Genomic DNA, 6,732 nt, shown 5'->3' on the forward strand with positions numbered 1-6,732 from the left:
ACACACACACATATATATACATACACACACACACTCGCACACACATACACACACACGTACACACGCACACACACGTACATGAGCCCACACAAAAATATATATATATATATATATATATATATATATAAATTATGGTCGATTACCAACATACATATATATATATATATATATATATACATATATATGTATATATATACAACATACATACATATATGTATACGACGCTATTATGTTCAGCTGATTTTTATATAGCTGCAATTTTATTTTTAAATTCAAACAGACAAGCAATTATACAATGCGTCTTCAAAAATAATGCGTCTAATTATTTTTGATAAATTTTTTCATTTTTTTTATTAAACGTTTAGCTGAGCATTTTTGGCAAACGCAAACATTTGAAGTTTAAAAAATTATTCAAAAATAATTAGATGCATTATATCTGAAGACACATCAATAAAAAAAAAATGGGTGGACCGGTTAGTGGTCAGTGATGCATAAATGAAGGAAGAACAAAGGAAGGTAATAAAATCTAATGAGTTTATTATTTTATTCATGCGAGCGAAGGAATGAGTACTTGAAAGCTTTCCTCAGATTTCTTTGAAATTTATATTTTATATCAATTAATAATTTTTTTCATAAGACGCATGAAAACAAAAAACAATTAAAACCGACATTTTTGCATCCTGAATATTTATGACCGATTTCAAAACAAAACTGAAAAAGAAATCACATAAAGTAACGCAGCTACAGCATTAGTTGTTGTCAATATTAAACCATTAAACGGCAACAACAAAAACAACAACAGGAACAACAAGTTTGATTTCAATAAGCAACATTACATCTTTCAATATGTAAAATAAAGTTCGACCAAGCGATCAATCAACATAAACGTGCGTTCTCGGAGCTGCTCACATTCCGACAAGCTTGGTACGTTTCACAAATATTTTAAATTTCATTTAACTGATACGTCAAGTTAGAAACTTTAACAGTTGTTAGATATATATATATTTGTTTGAATAACTGAATATTATTTTGAAAAAATTGCTTTTATTACAATTCATATATAAGTAATTGGTTATACATTAAAGATGTATTGATATTTATTCATTATACATGGCACATACATAAATATACATATTTATATTTATATAAATATGTGTATATAAATAATTTATATATGCAAAATTTTACATATCATTATATTGTGTGTGGGTGTTTGTGTTTTGTTGCTTGTGTAGGTCTGTGTGGTATGTGTGTGTGTGTGTCTGTGTGATGTGTGTGTGTGTGTGTGTCTGTGTGGTGTGTCATATAAATGTTAAAATGTTAAATATTAATTATAACATTGATCACACGCAAAATTATAAAAAAATGTAAATTAATTTTTATTAATTTTCAAAAAAAAATGTTTGAATAGTGACTGAAAAACAAGTGATACGATGAAGAAGTTTCTGTAAAAAAAAAAAGAAAACACTATTGTACAATTTCTGTTGAACGCTGATAAAAAATTAACGACATTTTCAAATGACGAAAAACTTACATTTAGTGAATGAAATGATTTTATTATTTTGTGAAAAATTGTTTTAAAAATTAATTACTTCGTGAAAAAATGTCTAAAAAAATTATTTGAAAATTGTGTAGGTCTATCTAGGAGATTTTTTGAAGGCACAATACCGTTCACTACATCAGTTTGATATCGCTTATTATTATTTCATATTTTTTAAATTATGTTTTTAATTTTTTTTTTATTTAAATAACAAATATTGTTGAACAACTATTTATCATTGTATCGCAATTACTAGTACTACCATTATTATTACTACTATTACTTTAAGTTTGCTCTCAAAATATACTTAAGTATTGAAAAACTTGCAACCGACGCTTTTTATCTAAACTTCGAACATTTACTGTTTAATCCAGAAAAGAACTCATTTCTAAAGTTTTGCTGGCTGAAATTTATTCATGCTATTACAGACCCAAAATTCCTTTAATTTCAAAATTTTTTTGGTTAAAGCGATTTATTCTTGTGAGCATTTAAAAAAGCACACTGATTTGAAATAACGACGTGAAACATCACAAAGCGGCACAAAATAATCTTCAAATTACATTGAAAATATATAGTGAAGGTTCCTTATTTAAAATGATACCTTGAGTACAACTTTTCAACGACTGAAAAATGAATGCATGCCACTTGTTCATATACGTAAGTTCCTCTTTCAAAAATCGTCTGATTTAGTCCTCCCCAACAAATTTTGCAAACAGATGTGTCTTAAGACTCGCTCTAAAATTCGTTAGTGACAGAGAAGTAGTCAGAGAAGGAAATAGAGTCTTCAAGAAAAAATGGACAGATAAAGCAAAGCAGATTTAGCATAAGAGTGTTTAACATGAATTAAGAAGTGAGAACAAGAAGACAATTGTAAACCGGTGCGCTTAGGTTCAATTAATATATCTGAAAAACACTAAGGAAATAATTTAGAATGTGACTTACACACTAATGTGCAAATTTTAAAAATTATTCTATATTTTATAGGTAGCCAGAGTAAGAAAACAAGATGTGGAGATATATGAGAAAAGATAAGGACACGAACAACAACAAAGGTGCGGCAAAGTTGAAAACTATACTAAAGGATAAAATGTAGAATCAGGAAGATTTGAGGTCTGATCAAATTATTAAAGTGAAACATTTTTTTAAACTTAACTTTCAAAATCTTATGTTTTTTATTTTTTCGTTACAACTTTTTAAATACACACATGTATGTGTTAATGAAGTAAATAAATGTGGTGTTATTATTAATAACCGGAGTTAATATCCAATTAGGAGAATTTGAAAAACTGAGTTGCAATTATGTTTGATAAAAAAAATTTTTTTAAAGATATTTAATTACAAGAATTGCAAAATGAAAAAATAGAAAAAAGCATAAGTAGTGACGCATTAAAAAAGAAAATGAAAAAATGTACATACGGAATTGAAGAAAAATATCATAACAATAAAATTTTTTTCAAAAATATTAATAAAAATTAACTCATTAATGGAGATATATAATAGGATTAGAACCCTTAGTATGGCTGCTGTTAATTTCAATGATAATGTCTGCAGCATGAATGTGTGTGTTTGTGAGTGTGTGCCTGTTTGTGTGTGTGTGTGAGTGTGTGTCTGTTTGTGTGTTTGAGTGAGTGAGGAGGTGTGTGTGTTAGTGTGTTTGAGTGAGTGAGGTGTGTGTGTGTGGCATACAATACAATTTTTTTTAAATAATTACGTTGTTGAGGCACGTATATGTATACATTTATTTGATATTTGCAATTTTTCACACTTCAGATCGCATTCGTTAGATTTGTAAATCTAAGAGTATGGATTTTTATAATGTAAATATTGATATACACATGATGAATAGACAGCCTGCAACAAACCAATGGAGATGCAAAATAACAACGTTACGTTAATAATTAATTTGGAAAAGATGTGGTTATTTTTAATTTAAGAAAATTTTATGATATATACGTTTATAATGTTTATTTCAAATATGTGATACCATATGTCAATCAATGAAGATTAAAAAAAATTGTTCACTGAAGTTCAATTATAAAAGTTTCAAATAAAATTCTTCAATAAAAAAATTTAACGTAAAAATTAATATTGATTCAATACTTAGTAAACGCCGTGATTAAATGAGATAAATGTTATCAATTTATAATAACAAAACAAAGATAAAACAAACCACCAAAATTAAAACTAACTTCTAGATTTAAATAGTTTCAAGTTTGGCAGTCTGAAAAAGTAAGTTGATAGGTGGACGTGCGATTAAAGTGATTAAACGAAAAGAACAAAATTTACAAAAGTATTCAACGTTTGATTGTTGAATCGACGAATGTCTGTTGCTTAATCACACCTCTTCTAACTAGTAACGTATTCTACTTTCAACTTTGATGTTATTAAACTATACAAAACTTTAAGAACCAAAAATTAATTTAGTATAGAAACTAGTTATAAAATATAAGAGTTATAACAGTATTAGCAGCAATTTTTTGTGAATTTTTTTGTCAATTGAATTTAATTGGCGATAAAAAAAATTAAAATTTATATTCAGCATTTAATTTAAATAATAGAAAACAAAAAAGATTGTTATAAAATTAGCTTAATTATCAAATTTCAAACATCTGGTCACAAACACGCTGTGAAGACTATTGACGCGTCTACTTTATTCACATGCTTGCAATCGTTCCTGTGGTTTTATATTGGTAGCCAATCATACAACCAAGTCGATATAAGTCTGTATATATGTTTGTATACATCTATGTAAGTTCTATGTAAGTATATATAAACGAACGTATCTTCATTAAATATATTGCAGCTTATATACAATACAAAACGGTATAATGAATATATACATACACGCTTCTATGTAATTTATAAGTGATAATCCACTTAAGTATGCCTACATACGTTTATTAAAAATAACAAGCTTATCAACATACATGGCCTTACTTGCATTGTTTTAAGTCTTTATTTTTGTTAGAAATGCATGTATCGCGTTTTGCGCTTTGTTCTTCTGCGTTCGAACGATTTACTGCCTGTCGATGATTAGAAATGATTTGAATTTCTGATAGCCTATTTGACAATTTGTTTTCAAAAGAAATTTACAGGCTATGAATATTTGCCCTACGTCAACATTTTTGTCTCTTTGAGCTGACCTGCTGGTTTGCTGGTTTTCTCATTCGTAGGTTTGTTCATTTTTGTTGTTTCTTTCGTTCATTTGTTTGCTCAAGTTGTTGTGGTTTAGTATTTCATGTGGCATGACGGATGAATGAAGTGAACCGAAGCTGGAATCAACTTCTCACAGAATATTTTTTATTTGTTTGTCAATGAACAGTCAAAACGTCCTACTCGGTCGTTTAACATATATTTCGTTTATTCAAATTCCAATTAGAACTTAATACAATTTCCATCTGCAAGTTTTTTAAACAGGTTTCATATAAAGATCACAAGGTTTTTTCTAATTATTTAGAATAAATATATTTAAAAGATATATATGTATCATTGAAAACGAAGAGTCTTTAAATTAATTTTTTGTTAAAAGTGAACTTAGATTGTACTTCCGACTGAAATATTCATTTCAATCATCTGGCATGTTCTTCCGCATGTTGTTACTGCTAGGACCACCACAGCTCGCTAATCACGTATGCACGCTTTTGCTAGCGGCTTCGTGGGTAAACATACGATGTTGGTTGGTGTGGTATGTTCTCTCTGCTCATGTTTGTTTGTTTGTGTTTGTTTGTTTATGCTGATGTAATTGTTTGCGTGCTATGTATGCTTTGCGCAAAAATAAGTTTTAAAATTTTTATTTAAAATGGTTTTAATCTCTCTGTCGTTGTATCGTACGTTTGTGGTATTTTTTAAAGTTGTAAAGAATTATAATAGTTGAAAAAATTGTAAAGTCGATAACCCCCTATATGGCTATATTTCGTAATTCTTGTTTATAGTGTTTTGTTGAAAGGAATACTGCTTGATGACCATTTTTTACCGTTTAAAGAGTTGATCGGAGTCGGTAGGAAATGGTCAAGTTTAGATTGGATTTGGACATTCTGGCTACGTTTTCCATCGATTTAAAATTGAAACAATCGGCGAACTAAGAGCAAAAACTTTTGTTAAATTATGAATCGAAATAACATCAAAGACACTTATCCTGTTAATAAAATGCCGGTTAATGTTTAATAGTAATTGTTGATTGAATTAACGATAGAATTCTTGATAAAATTAATTAAATAGAAATTTTATTCAATTTTGAATATTCATTTTATATTATATAAATATAAAATTAATTTCATTTAAAACAGATTCTTTCTAATAAAAATTTTGTAAAAATTTTGCAAATTGAATGAGAATAAGAATAAAATCTTTAACAAACTTGCTTTCGATAAATACGGTATATAAAATCATCTAATATTTATGGCGCGTTAATCATGTTCTCAATTCGCAAAGTTAGATGAGTTTAAGTCGTGAAAAAAACTACTGGCCACACAAACACACATACACGACACACACACACATACACGACACACACACACAGAGGCAAACTCACCGCCACACTCACACATCACACGTTTTATTCATCATTTCCATTTTCAATGTTAAGTTTAACGCTTGCATTACAATTTGAATAATTCATGAAATGAAATTAAACAATATTGAGGCAGGTGTAACATTTTTGTTGCTTTTTTGGAAATAGACAATGTCAAATAATAATGTTTTGAAATTTCTGTAGGGTAATGAACGTATCTGTAAATCATAGTTCAAAAAGTTAATACACAAAACAGAGACAAAATAAGGTTAGTTATTCAAACAACTTAATTTATTTATTGAGCGAAAATCGTTCGTTTCAATCCATATCAAGATCATATTTGGCTTGAAAAATTTATTGATGTTTCCGACATCGGAAATACATTTGAACCCATTTTAGAAACTGTTTGTGAAAGGTTCAATACGTTATTGAATCACACAACTGAATCGCCGCGGGTGGGGGCTGCATAATTGAGAGCATCTCCAATGCAGGCTGTTGCTATCGATCAGTCATATTTTCATGCCATACCGGATTGTGTCCTCTCCATTTTACGTACATTTTGTTTGATGTACGACTTCTGTGCTTGTGTTTGTGTTCGCATGCGTTTGCTTAGAATTATCCTTTATGTCGCAAATGGAAAAAGGGGCTGAATATTATGTAAAACTCTTTCAAGCGAAGGGTG

The sequence above is a fragment of the Helobdella robusta genome (assembly GCF_000326865.2).
Source record: "Helobdella robusta unplaced genomic scaffold HELROscaffold_2, whole genome shotgun sequence".
Taxonomy (NCBI): Eukaryota; Metazoa; Annelida; class Clitellata; order Rhynchobdellida; family Glossiphoniidae; genus Helobdella; species Helobdella robusta.